The sequence below is a fragment of the Ailuropoda melanoleuca genome, chromosome 3 (assembly GCF_002007445.2).
Source record: "Ailuropoda melanoleuca isolate Jingjing chromosome 3, ASM200744v2, whole genome shotgun sequence".
Classification (NCBI taxonomy): Eukaryota; Metazoa; Chordata; class Mammalia; order Carnivora; family Ursidae; genus Ailuropoda; species Ailuropoda melanoleuca.
This window is the reverse complement of record NC_048220.1, coordinates 43,429,910-43,444,279: the sequence shown is the minus strand read 5'-3', so window position 1 is coordinate 43,444,279 and position 14,370 is coordinate 43,429,910.

Genomic DNA, 14,370 nt, shown 5'->3' with positions numbered 1-14,370 from the left:
TAAGATGGGAGAGGTGGTGACTGTGACATTCATAGAATTGGTAAAACAGACAGAACGGTGTTCCTTTCTCTTCATTTGTTTCTGTGTCTTTCCTTTTGGCCAGAGGGTTGATTGGATGTTGCGATTCTGAATTTTACCTTGTTGGGGGCTGGGTGTTTCTGTATTCCCAGAAGTATTCTTGAGCCTTGTTCTGGAATGTGGTTAAGTCACTTGGACCCGGTTGGGTCTTTTGAGTTTGCTTTTAACCTTTGTTGGTGGAACCAGAGCGGGCTGCAGGACTAAAGTTTTCCCCATCACTGAGGCGATGCTCTTCCGAATCCTCCACTGGACACCTTGTGAAATCCGAGAGTTCCCATTCTGACTGGTGCAAACAAACTATGACACGCCTCCTGACAGCTCACAGGAGTGTTCCCTCTGCTCCTTTTAGGCAGCTCTTTTCCTGGCTTCCAGTAGTTTCTTGACAGGCTTGTCTGATCAGTACTCTGCCGAAAACTCAAGGAGATCCTCCAGGGATCCAGTTCTCTCTCTCTCTTCTCTCTCTCCAGCTCTCTACTCCCTGGTATCCTGTTCGGCCCCTCTCTAGCCACTGTGGCTTCTTGTCCTCCCACCTTGGTCTTCTCACCTGACGAAACCACTGGACTCTCCCTGGTCCTCTCCTGGTGCTGCCGCTGTCTGGAAACTCCCTCCAGGCAGTAAGCCCAAGAAATCATAAGCCCTCCCCTGTCTGTTTCCCCTCTCTTGGGGGATCCTTGTACTGTGCTCCCTGATACCCATGTTCAAAACCTATTGCTTCTCCATTTTCTGCATTTAGTTTTATGGGCAGGAGGGTTAATCTTATCCCTGTTAAATAATTTTAGCTTAAATTGGCCCGGCTATTGGACCTGATCCAAGCTAGGCCAGTTAGGCTCTCTGTCCTGGGATTGGGATTGTGCCCTGGGGACAGGAATCCATAGGAAGATAACACGGGAAAGACAGAACAAAGCAGGGAGGAGCAGCAAAGAAGGGCAGAAGGAGTGCTAATGGTTTTGCAATTCTGTGCAAGTCCTTTCCTGAGACCCACCATATTCCCAGCACTGCGATTTTTGGAACATCCCTGACTCCTTAGAGTAAAATCCCCTTTCTGGCTGTGCATTCAACTTGAATTCTACTGCTTGCACCCAAAGGGTTCTAACTCCTACAGCACCGCTCCCTGTGGAGCTGACAGAGAAGGCAATTGAAAGGCAGAAACCTGGGCTCTTTGACCAGTGAAGCTTGTTCTGTTGCAAGGTTGGGGGGGGGGGTCAGTGGACTTTTCTTCTGTTGTGCAAGAGGAAAAGAAATTTGGGGATGAAAAGAATGAAAACTCTTTCGGACAGCGATATCGATTGTCTCAATAAAACTGAAGTCTTCCTGGAGTCTGAGACACCAGGGTGGAACATGAGTGGCGGGAAGAATGGAGGAAACTGAGAGCAGACACTAGGAAACAATCTCAGGTGACAGGCAGAGCAAGAACTGGCACCTCGCTGAGGGCCCGGGTGCACTTAGAACCCCTAGCTTTCTGGTGGAACCAACCCGCTGGCTCATGTGATTTTCTCCAACAATGAATGTTCCATGATGGAGAAACAGGAGCAGGGAAACGAGCAGTAGGATTTGCCAGGATGATTCTCTGGGGCTCTGTTCTGGCCCCCTGATGCTTCTGCAGTCACCACAGTGCCTTGGCACTTCCCTAGCCCTAGATAAACACTGTATACACATGAAAACACACAAAGAGGGAATGACGTGCCCACAGGGGCTAGCCTCCACCAAGCTTGGAGTACCTGGAAGCCTCTGAGTTTCAAGTTAACAAAAGAGGCTTTTAACACATGAGGCTTGAGGGCAGTGTCAAGATTGAGACTTTCAACAATATCAGTTGAGAAGTTGCGGCTATGGGGTCCCAAATGACCCAGTCCCCAGCTCCTGGCCTCCAGGCAGGAGAGGTTCTGGCAGCCAGTGGGGGTGGGGCTGGCCCAAAACTCAAAGATTGCCAAACAGGACACCTTTTATTTTCATGTATCTCCCTGGTTCTCAACAAAGGTGGTATACCTCCCCCCCCACCCCTGCTTTGGGAATATTTAGGGAGTAGTTTGGAAATAAGGGGATGACAGTTTTGGTTGTCATGATGACCAAATGCCCTCCTGGCAATGAGGGATGTAGGCCAGGGGTGCTAGACATCCTGACATCCTGCAACATCTACAGAAAAACGAGGAACTGTCTGTGATTTTCCACTGTTCCACAGGACATTCACATAGATGAAAACTGTATTTATCTAGAACCTGTTCCTGGGTTACAAATAAAATACAACGTATTTGTTGAAGTTTCCAGGAATGTAACTACCATGTAATTTGAGGGAAGATTGTTCTTTGTTTTGTTTGAAACTTTACCAGGAGTTTTCCACTCTTTGAGAAAATGAGGCCAGTGGTAATGTTGCTTGCAATGTCCTATTTGAGTTGCCACCACTGTCCCCACCCTCATGCCAGCCTGTGTTTGTGCCCTGTGGGGACTTAGAGCTGCTGCTTGCACACTGCTGGTGTAAATGGCATGTCTTTGGTATCGTGCTTGAGCACTTCCACATGGAAATACAGACTCTGTTATAAACTCCATGCCATTCTTTTCTTTATACCACAATGAAGACATTGCATAGATTGTATTAATTTGCTAGGGCCACCATAACAAAGTACCACAGACTGGTGGCTTTCCCAGGAGAGATGTATTTCTCACAGTTCTGGAGCCTTGAAGTCTGACATCAAGGTGTTGGCGGGGTTGTTTCTTCTCAGGGCTGTGAGGGAAGGGTCTGTCCTCGGCCCCTGTCCTTGGCTTATCTTCGGCCATTTTCTCCCTGGGTCTTTGCATTGTCTTCTCTCTGTATGTGTCTGTGTCCAAATTTCAATTATAATGACTTCGCTTTAACTTGATTTCCTCTTTAAAGACCTTATCTCCAAATAGGGTCACATTCTAAGGTACTGGGGGTTAGGACTTGGTCATATGAGTTAGGGGGGATACGAAGATTCATCCCATACAATTGGGTATGTAGATCCATCATACTATATATACATTTCATTTCAAAATAGCAGAGGGAGAGTTACAGAGACACATCTTAAAACGGGGACACTGAGTCTGATAGGGTTGAGAAAGACCGGTAAACTCAGAGGTGAGTGTTGCTGCTTGCCTCTGATCTCCAGCCCAGCACGATTCACCCGGACCAGGCATGATGGAACGGAGGGAGAGAGAGATTGAGAATAGCAACTGACTGGCTATTGGGTAAAAGCAAAACAAGGGTTCAAATGAAGCTGACTTGGTTGCAGAAAAAATGAAGAGGCCAGATGAGTGCTTTGCTCAAAAGCCTTCAATAGATCCTTATTTCCAAACCCGCTGTAAACCAGTGCCACTCCCCTCTCCCCACTTCACTGCTCTCAAGACCATCTCGAACGTACTCTTTTGCTCTGGCAAATCAGTCTCCTTCCTGCCTCAGAAATATCTTCATGCATTTTTCTATCCAAGGGATACCTTGACTTTCTTCTTTCTCTTGAAATCTTAGTCCAAAGTCCAGTTACAGGAGTCTCTCACCACCCAGCTCCCTGAAACTGCTAGTATCAGGCAATTCCTAAATAGAACGGAATTTAAGAAGACACACGTGAGAGGCCACGAGGAAGCAGGGGTCATGACAAAGCTGGACTTACGGCTTACAAGCTCCCAGGCAGCAGAACGTGTGCATACACGTATGCAAAACCAAAAGGAGTAAAATTACTTGTTGGCGATAAAAGGAGGTTGGAAACAGAGGGAGAGTTACTGAGTGAGTGTAATGGCAACGGCGGGCTGGTGTCGATGTGCTCTTGCTGCCATAGGGGTCATAGCGAGCCCTGTCCCTAGAGCTATGTGTATCCCTCAGTCCCTTGGGTACCAGTCTCCGTGGGAGCTGGCGATTTCTGGATTCCTGCCAGTGCTGCATGCTTGGGATGGAAATCCCCTCTATCAGATTTAACATTACAACTCTTACTGACTTGGGGGAACACATAGCAAAGGTTACAGAACCTTAAGGTGCACATCCCTCTACAGCTTTCAAACCACGTCCAGACTCTAATGGGTATTTGTTCCTCCCTTCCTCCCTCCTGTGGTTGTCTGGTTTTTGGTTTCTGGGCACAGCGCTGGGCTTGGGAGGTGGCTGGCCCTCCCCGGGCACCAGGCTAGCCCCTGACTGTTGAGTGGCAGGCGCTGGTTCCAGGTTAAGCGTCTGACCTCGGCTCACTGACTCAGTGCGTTTCAGGCTCTCGCTGGCAATGCTGGGACAGAAGCTGTCCGTCCCCTCCTGGATGTGGAGGAAAGCCCAGGCCCGGATGGCGCTGCCGTCAGCCATCCTAGCACGGTGATGGCGGCGGGCCCTGGGATGAGGAGGCAGGCCTGAGGGCCGGAAAGAAACTGGGTCCCTTCTTTACACGGAGTCACTGGCCTGAGGTTTCCTTTAGGAGCCAATTCGTTGCCTTCATTGCCTTAACGTCTCTGAGCGGGGTGTTCTGATACTTAGAACCGGAAGTAGCCCCACAACTGCTGCGTTCCAGGATTAGGAACAGGAAGGGGAGGAACGTCACAGCGTTCGGGGCGCGGGCGCGAGCCCTGCCCTCTGGCTGGAGGGCGCTTGGAGGCCTGGAGCCGAAGCGCGGCGCCTCGGCCGCGGTCCGCGGGCTGTCAGGCCTGGATTGGGAGCTGTAACTGCGAGTCTAACGTAAGTTTCACTGAAGCTTCCAGTGACAGAGCAACAGCAGATCGCAGTGTCTTCGGTGACGCACACATTCGAGCGAAAGCTCAGAGCTCAGTGGCCACGGGGAATGCCTGTGAACCCCAGATGTGCTGGGGGAGGGGTGAGCGCCGTGGGAGAGGAAGTTGGATCTGACACCGGCTGTCCTTACTGCCCTGTGCGGCCTCCCAGTACCCCCTCACCGTCACAGACAGACCCGGCGAGCGCTAACCCTTACCACTTGGTGACCGTGCTGCACGAGCCAGGCGCTGTCACGACCCCTTCATGTGTCTTGTGTCGCTTAAGCTTCCCGGTTTGCTCCTCTTCAGAGATGAGGACGCTGAGCCACAGAGAAGTTCAGGTGCAACGGCAAGAGGCAGAGTAGGAATTTAACCCCGGCTACGTGGCTCTGGGTTCTTAACCCTTATGCTACGAGAGCCTTCGCTTCTGAGCCGTACCTCCTTTTCTGCTCCTGGATGCCTCCCGGGATTTGTGAAAGGATGTAGCTCTTTATACTTTGAAGTATGTTTTTTATATGTGTGCATATACTGCCCATGTGTATTGTATATGCATAAAGTTACGCGTTATTTACTTTTTGTATTTATATTATTGTTCATAAAGTAAAAAAAAAAAATAATAATAATAATATCTCCAGAGTACGCCCTCAGCTGAGAGGACAGTCTTGCTGGGATCCACACTGCTGAAGGAAGGCTACCTGGCCAGAGGGTAGGCCCCCCTCCTGGAGAAGTGTAGGGGTAGAAGCAAGAGCCAAATTTAGAATTGCAATCTGTTGTGGAAAGAACTGTCGGATTTCATCTAAGACCTGAACACGCTGGGAGAACGTTTGGCCCGTGAATAAGCTAAACAGGCTCGTGGCTCATGGCCCAGTGGACATGGGGTGAGCATCGCCAGGTAAAGATATTCGAAGCTTTTGTGCCCTCAGGTGAAGAACAGGAACCAGTGCCGAGTTAGGGAACCCTGCTCGGAGCCCTGGCACTTGGTCAGGAAGCCGTGGCTGTCACCCACAGGTTATACAAATACCCGCTGAAAGCACGTCACCCCATCTAACAGTCATGGCTTGAGCTGAGACAAGTGTCCTTCCCAGCTCCTGAGGGGCCTGGGTCTTCCAAGTTGGTCCCCAGGGTGGGGCAGAAATGAGGCAAGGTCACTGTATCAGAAGAGCTCAGGGATTAATTTCTGAGCCTCTCCTTTCCCTAAAACTCTCCAGATGGAGGGCGAGGAAAAAGAGACTCTTCCTCCTGTGAGGAGGCAGTTCGAGTAGTTTCATTTGTCAGTATGGTGTTTTGTAATTCTAAGGGGTTTTCTCTTACAGTACCTTACGTTTAACAGTTATTAACCTACTTTTAAGTTGCCCTTCTCCTACCAAGAACAAAGAAGAGACTCTCACTCATTTTGCATTTACTATTCTTGTAGAGATCCAAATATATATTCTTACATCTCAGATTGATTTCATGGGTGTTCAAAATGGTTTGGTATATATCCAGCTAAATTCAGGGGCCCAGTTGAAATGGGGTCTCCTACTCGTCTGCCATCTTGTCCCCTCCTCCCATTTTGCATTTACTATGAATCAGTTATCGTCCTAAAGAGTAACTCGTCCTTCCCCCTTCTCCCAGATGAAAGTGGAATTGGCCGTCTGTGCTCCTGACGTCTGCTATAAGGACGGAAGAGGCACTGTTCAGTTTGGGCCTGTTAAATATGGAGTGAATGAGTGGTCCAGAGCTGGTGGGTCCTAGCGAGTGGCAGAAGTGGGGTAGCCTAAACCATCAAAATCTTCAGATTTAATGCATGGAACCAGTGGTTCCCAAGGACAAAATTGATGGCCAATCTACTGAGGTTCTGTCTGATATGTACGGTTGGAGAAACTAGTCTAAATCAGTATTTACTCAAAGATCCTGCCTCTTTGTCTGCTAGATTTTGCAGGTCCGGGAGTCAAGGACTGGGGATGGGCTCTGCTGGCCGGAAGGTTTGGGTGCCTCGGGGAGGGATGCTCCTACCAGGAGAAATAACCCTGTTTTCTATACAGTGGGCCCTGAGACTGCCTTTTGACCCTCCGAATTCTTCATGCTTCCTGGGGAACATTCTTTCCTTGTTCTCCTCCCGGAATAAAGTGTCCAAGTTCTTCACTTTTGGTTGTAATTTCAAGTACTGCTACCAACATTCAAATGTCTGTGGGTGTCTCATAGGTCAAGCCTAAGGGGAGCCGCCGTGCAGTGCTCGCTGTGGCACTGGCTGTGACAGCAGCAGCTGGGGGATGTGACCTGAGGCGGCAGTGCAAGCAGACGGCTACTGTGGCAACATAGGTGCCCTTAGATGGCCTCGAGGCTTTTGGGGACAGGAGAGGTCTCTGAATTGACGAAGGCTAAGAGGGCTTATTTGTTTGCAGAAATTAGCTGTCCCTCTGAATTCACCCACAAATAAATGCAGGTAATTGGGGAGATGGGAAATGACTGGAAGTGCTGAAATAGTGAGTGGAGCTGAAGCAAAGAAATGCTTTTAATTACTGTTTATGCGGCATTGTGTGATGGTACGACCTGGGCAAACACAGGCTGAGTAATTTTCAAGCCTAAAACACTTTCAGTGACTGCCAAGCTAGCAAGAGAAAAAGAGGACATTTTTGTTTTTTTCCCACACCTATACAAGGCTTCCTGGTAGGAGAATTATCTAGAAAAGAAAATTGTTACTGAGTTCTAGGATAGATTTATTTTGTAATTTTTTGAAAATTTGACCACCTCCTCCTATATTTTACCAGAAGAAAAAATAGAAATGCTTGGATTTTTTATTTAGAAAAAACAAATGCTTGAGCATGTAACATATCACTTCTGTTAGTTGTATCGTGGCAATAATGTTTAATGATATGATATATTATTATAACTGTTACAAATTTACTTTACAATACCGAGGTGGAGAATCATTTCTTAAAACCGAATGAAATCTGATACAAACACCAGTCTAAGTAATGGGAAACTTAATCTCAGGTGTATGTGGGGAGGCCTTTTCCTCTTCCCTGGTATTGCAAATGTCCTGGCGAGATGACGTGATTGGTTCCAGACAGTTTGTGAGTACGACCACTGGGCTGGCGGTACCAGTCCGCCCCAGCTGCTGGCAATCAGGGGTGCTTTTTGTAGGTAATTAAGAATAATAATAACGCTGATTAAAAAGTTGCTCTGCTTTTTATTATCACCACACACTGGCAGTTTTAAACAGTGATAGAACTCCTTCATGAAACAGATCTGTGTGGGTGTAAAGTCTGAACAATCACTTTAAATACTGTTGAGTGGGGCACCTGGGTGGCTGAGTCAGTTAAACATCTGCCTTGGGCTCAGGTCATGATCCCGGGGTCCTGGGATGGAGCCCAGCATTGTTGTGGTCATTGTCAGGCTCCCTGCTCAGCAGGGGGTCTGCTTCCTCTCCCTACCCGCCCCCCCACTCATGCACAGGCTCTCTCTGTCTCTTTCTCCTCAAATAAATAAAATCTTTAAATAAGCATTTAAAAAAATAAATACCGTTGAGTATTTATTAATTAGCACTTTTTATTGCTTATCCTTTAATAAATATTTCACTCTACATGGACTTGAGTTAGAAGAATCTTCAGGTATTCAGTCCAGCCCTGCTCCCCACCCCCACGCCTGCTGTGGGTACATCAGTCGTACATGCTTGTTTAGCTCTACATGGCTAAACATTTTCAATCATTTGAGTGAATCCCGATGAGGCTACACATTCCTGTGCCTAAACCATAGATTCAATTCTGAAGAAGCAAAGACAACACACTGATTAGACAGGTGAAGAAATAGAGCACCAGCTACTCCTGTTCCCCCATTCTCTATGACAATCTGGAATTTTTATTTGTGTTTACAATTTCAAACAGGGAATGAGCGTGCAAGCTGCAATGCATAATGTCTTCCTTTGGTTCGAGCCTCTTTACGGAATTTGCATAATGACTTTCAAATTGAAATTTTGTATTTTAAATTAACGGTTTCTTTTGAAGCTAAGGAATGAATCATCAAGAAAATAGTTATTATTATGTGATTAATTCTTGAAACAATTTGGCTTATGGAGGTAAGGATGTCAAAAAAAAAATGAGCTTCTGGTGTCCAACGTGTTCGCTATGCCCATGCTCTGTGATCATTCCATTATAGGTGCCACTGTTCTTGGGTCTATTTGAAGTTGACAGGCCTGCCTAACATGGTCCCTGAGACAGTTTCTGTGGCTCCTGGGCATGCGTGTTCTGCCCTGCAATACAATAGCCACTTTCCGCCTGGCTGTGGGGACAGTGGGGATCATGGGACACTGCCACCCTCTCCTTATTCCGGTGCTGGGTCAGCCCGCTGCCCTTCCTCTCAGCCCTCAGTACCACACACTTCCTGGACAAGTTTTGTGTGTGTATCATTTGAGGGTGATGGGTCAGAATGGGAACAGAGAGTTTGGAGTAGTATATCTCACTGTTTTGTCTTGAGACTGTGGAAACATGAAACACTGTTAATTTCTCTGTTCCGTTATCTTGCGGCATTAGTCAGGAGTACCATGGAATCGTATTTAAGCAGGACTACTTATAAGTGCTACCAATTTAGAGAAGTAAAAATGATTGCATTTATAGTACTCAACTCACATAAGCTTAGAAGTATCATATTCCACTTGAGTCACTGAGTTTGTTAATTACAATTTGGCTTCGTTTGTGTGGGATATGGCAGTGTTCGTCAGTGAGTGTAATACTGTTCTGTAGCCTTGTCAGTATGAAGTGTTTTCTATTATGTGGGTGATGGTGTTTCTTTCAAGATGACAAAAAGATCACATTTTTGAAAGACAATATTCATCAATTAAACCACGAAGTACCCAATTGTGCATACTCTTATGCAAGGTGCTTCACTCCCTCCACACATTGTTGGTGATTCTGACTTAGGGTGCTCTCTTCTTCTCAACACTGTCTGTTTTCCTTCAGAACATCAGGGCTATTCAAGCCAGGTGGTTAATTTTTCTTATGTGCATAGAGAAAAGAAGTTACTAATCCTGAGAAGTTATCCATGGAGATTCTCTTAGGTTTGCTGCACTCAGCAAGAGAAGAAAAAAAATCCCTTTAATGGTAGGACTGGGAGCAGTGGGTAGATACCTCAAACAGCCAAGATATGGCCTTGGTCTCTGACTCCAGGTTGTGCCTAATAAGTCATCACAAGAAAATTATCCCTATTGACTACACCACCCATTCCTGAAATGTTGTCCAGTTTTCTCTGCAGCCTCTCTGTAATCTGTTTAGTACCTACAAAGTTCTCATGAAGCTTTGGTTCCCTTCTTTTGCCTTTCCTTATCCCTCTTGCTGAGTGAATGAATGAATGAACGAATGAACAAAGGAATTACTCTGGGGTAATTTTCTCTGTTCTGTGGCCACATGGCAGAACATGACAACTCATAGCCCCCGAATTTTTATATGTTATATCCAGGTATACTGAGAATACCTCAATTCTGCCAATCTTAATATCAAATTCCTGGGAAGGTGAAAAGCCTTTCAGTTGTCTGATCGATTTGGTTCAGGTAGAGTCATTGAACTACCCTGGTGGACCCAGGCTGCAGTGACATGCTGGTGGGTACTGGTGGGGCATAGGCAACAGTTTTTGCAAAGGAGATTCTGGACAGAAAGTCCCAGAGGTCTTTACCACTCCTTAAATCTCTCTTCTTCATAATCTTCGTCCTGCCTCAGTTTGTCCTGTCCCAGATTTGAGACAGCTAGTCCCCGTCTGATCATCCTGGGTCATGTTAGTTTGCTGTCTCTCTACCAGTGGCGTTGATTGCCCAGGCATGAGGGTTCTCAACAGAGAGTGTCTTCTCCACCTCCCCTTCTGTGCTGTGTAGGATCCCTGCACCTCAGCTTCTGTAACAGTAACTGAGTTCAATTTGCTTTTCACCCTTCCATTCCTCCTTCAGGTGTAGTTAACTCTTTGTATTCCTGCAATGCCTTTCGGATTCCACCTGCCCTTGTGAGAAACGAGTAAAGTTCCCTTATCACCTGTCGGGGCTCGCACGCTTGATTCTTTATTTTTTATTTTTATTTTTAAAAGATTTTATTTATTTATTGGGCAGAGAGAGACACAGCGAGAGAAAGAACACCAGCAGGGGGAGTGGGAGAGGGAGAAGCAGGCTCCCAGCAGAGCAGGGAGCCCGATGTGGGGCTCAATCCCAGGACCCTGGGATCATGACCTGAGCCGAAGACAGACGCTTAACGACTGAGCCACCCAGGCGCCCTCATGGGCTTGATTCTGACACTGCTAGTTAGAGCCCAAATTTGGTTTCTTTACAGAAACAGTTTTTATCAGAGTTGAAATAATGCTCGAGTATGTTACCTCTGGTGCATTTTCTATCAAACAGGCTTTTTGTAGGCTGACACGAGAGCCCAACTACAGTTTATAGCATTGACTCTGAAGTGTTTGTTCCCGTGGACTCAGTTATCGTCTTAGGAACAGACTCTTCTGGGGAACAAAACTCATTTGTAAAGTAGAAACCGTCTGGTCTTCATACGTCTTCTGGACTGTGTGCTCTAGCTGATGCCCAAAGCACCAGCGTGGGCCTCCATGTTCAGAACAAAGGTTCAAAATAAGAACATCAAAACAGGGCATAAGTAGATAGTAACATCATGCCTTAGGATTTATCAGAGAGGCAAGGACATTGGAACTTGGGGTATATGTGGGGAAAGGATTGCATTTGGGAGGAAGAATGAGGGCTGGGACCTCGTATTAGACCTTCTAGTCTGGCAGGGCAGAAACTGGGTGGGGCCAGGAAGGAGCTGGGAAATTTCACCGTCAGTCACAGGCCAGCGAAAATGTAAGAAGCCCCCAGCAGGTGGGGGCTCCGTGGTGGTGCAACGAGGGCAGGCAATACAGCTGGAAGGTACCGTTGTCATTATTGAGGTATCTGTCACAGGGTGGGGTTCAGCTCGGGACTCTAAGCAAGGCATTGAGAATGATACAGGATCTTCAACTGAGGACATGAGAAGCCTGGTTCTCGGAAATAAAATGTATCAGGAGGGGAAAGGAGAACCTACTGGAGGGAAGAGATGCTTACTGTGGACAAGGGCTCCGTTATCCGAACGAGGCGCCAGGGAAGGGAATGGTGATGTGCTGCACATTAGGGCTCCTGTGAGGAGCCCAGATGCAGGCGCTGGATCTCCACATTTGGGGCCCACCCGACACCCGCACCTTCGAGTGGTCTCCTGAGGACAAGCAATGATTGGCAGGTCTCCCTAAGTACACTGCCAAGACCCAAGCGCCAGGCATCCTGCTTGCCTCCCGTTGCCTAGCAACAGCCACCTCCTTGATTACTAGAGTTGCCATAGTTCTTCTGTAGCTATCTGCTCTGAAAAGGGGTACACGAGGCCCACAAGGAAGAAGGCACAGTCCTGGTGGCTCAATGACATACAGGCTCACCTGAAAGTATAAGCAAGTGCCTGTCACTACAAGCTCAGAGTAAGGGCAGAAGCAAGACTGAGTTCATGCTGGCCCCAAACGTGGAGCAGGAGCAAGAGGGGGGCAAGGGAAGAAGGAAATTCTAATGATTCTGTAGATCCCAGAATTATCAGGGATGAAGAGAGGGATTGAGAGCAAGAGAAAAACAAAAAGAAAATGTCAGCTGGAGATAGTTGAAATGTAAGAAGATATGTTTTAAATGTATATTAATATAACATTTCTCCATCAGTCATTCTCTTTCCAGTATGGAAATTATTTAATTCTGTCAAACATGAAGAAAAGCCTGTAGCTTGCCACTCAAAAAGCCTAAAACATCCCAGATAAAATGGTCATAGATATTTCTCAAGAATTGCTGTCGTGAAATACCAACATTTCAAGTCGTTAGAAAATCATTTTCTCGGCGAGGTGGAACAAAGACCAAGTCATCAATCAGATGATGTAAGGCCACAGACAGTTTTGGAAAGCCAGGGGCAGAGATCTGAAGGTTCTCTTCCTTTCAGAAGGATGATGGGGGGGCAGGGACAGACATCCTATCTGCAGTGATCAGGTTCAAATCCGGACGCACAGCACTTTGGAGGAGACCAGTGAATTCAGAGTCCATGTGTCTGTCTGTCCACTGAAACCCTTAAACTATGTATGCATCAGCCGTAGCCTGTTGGAAAATACGCCTGTGCATTTTCCTTCTTTTAAATCAGGGATGTCAAATCTTCTCTTATTATTGGGTATTGATGACACTCCCACCCAACTCAACATTCTCAACCAAGTAAAAAAGCATACATACAGCTTCTCCTTCTGCCCCTTCTTCTCTCCCTCACTCGTGCTCTCTCTCTTTCTCAAATGAATAAATAAAATCTCTAAAAAAGTTAAGAAAAATTAATAATTTTTGGTTGAACAGAGAAATCTTTTACCGTTTCACCTGTCACTTATTTATTCAATGAGGTATACCTAAAAAGAAAAATCTTTTATGTTATGGTCAATGCTGGTAAAAGTGGCAGCAGGGGAGAAGGGGACAGGAGAGGAGAAAGGGAGGGGAGGGAAGGAAGGCGAGACAGGTGGGAGGGGTTGAGGGACTAGGAGGGACAGGGTCAGTTCTCACATCCTCTAGGCGGTCAAGGCCATAGACATATGTCTGAGAAAATTAAATACTATTACTACCTCTTGAAATTTTTATTTCTTCTTTGCAGTGGAAATGATTGCCTGCTTTCTTTTTTAAACTTCAAGGTTTATTTTCTCAAGAAATTACTAAAAATTTTCCCTCTGAAGGATCATGTAAGAATGTATACCCAGTTGACTTAAAAATATTAGAAGGCTTGGTCAGTTTACACAGCAGGCAGAGTACAAAAGTCCCTGCTTCTCTTCCTCTACAAACTGTAATTCAGAACACAAACCAAGCATGGCCCACAAAGGTACTGTATCTGGATTTTTTTTTCTTTTAATTAATTTGCATTCTTTATTAAAGTCATACATTTGGATAGTTAAAATAAAAAATAAAAATTCAAATAGTTCTAAAAAAGGCTTATAATGTAAGCAGGAGTCTTTTAACCAATTCCTTCCCATCTGCCCGCACCCCAGGGCTAATGCAATCCATTTCCCCGATGCAGTCCCTTTCCGTGGACTTAGCTGTTAAGTGTGATACTTACGGATGCCTTTCTCCATATTTTAAAATAATTCATTTGCAACTTATTGATTTATCCATTTTAGACATCATCTATGATTTACTTTATAGTGTAGTTGATTTAGCTTTTTATTTTATTTTTAAAATTTTTTTTTAAAGATTTTATTTATTTATTTGACAGATAGAGACAGCCAGCGAGAGAGGGAACACAAGCAGGGGGAATGGGAGAGGAAGAAGCAGGCTCATAGTGGACGAGCCTGATGTGGGGCTCGATCCCATAATGCCGGGATCACGCCCTGAGCTGAAGGCAGACGCTTAACCGCTGTGCCACCCAGGCGCCCCTATTTTTAAATTTTTTAAAAAGGATTTTATTTATTTATTTGAGAGAAAATGAGAAAGAGACACAGCATGAGGAGATGGGAGGGGCAGAAGGAGAGGGAGAAGTAGGGTCCCTGCTGATCGGGGCTCCATCCCAGGACCCTGGAATCATGACCCAGACCCAAGCCATAGACAAACGCTTAACCCACTGAGCCACCCAG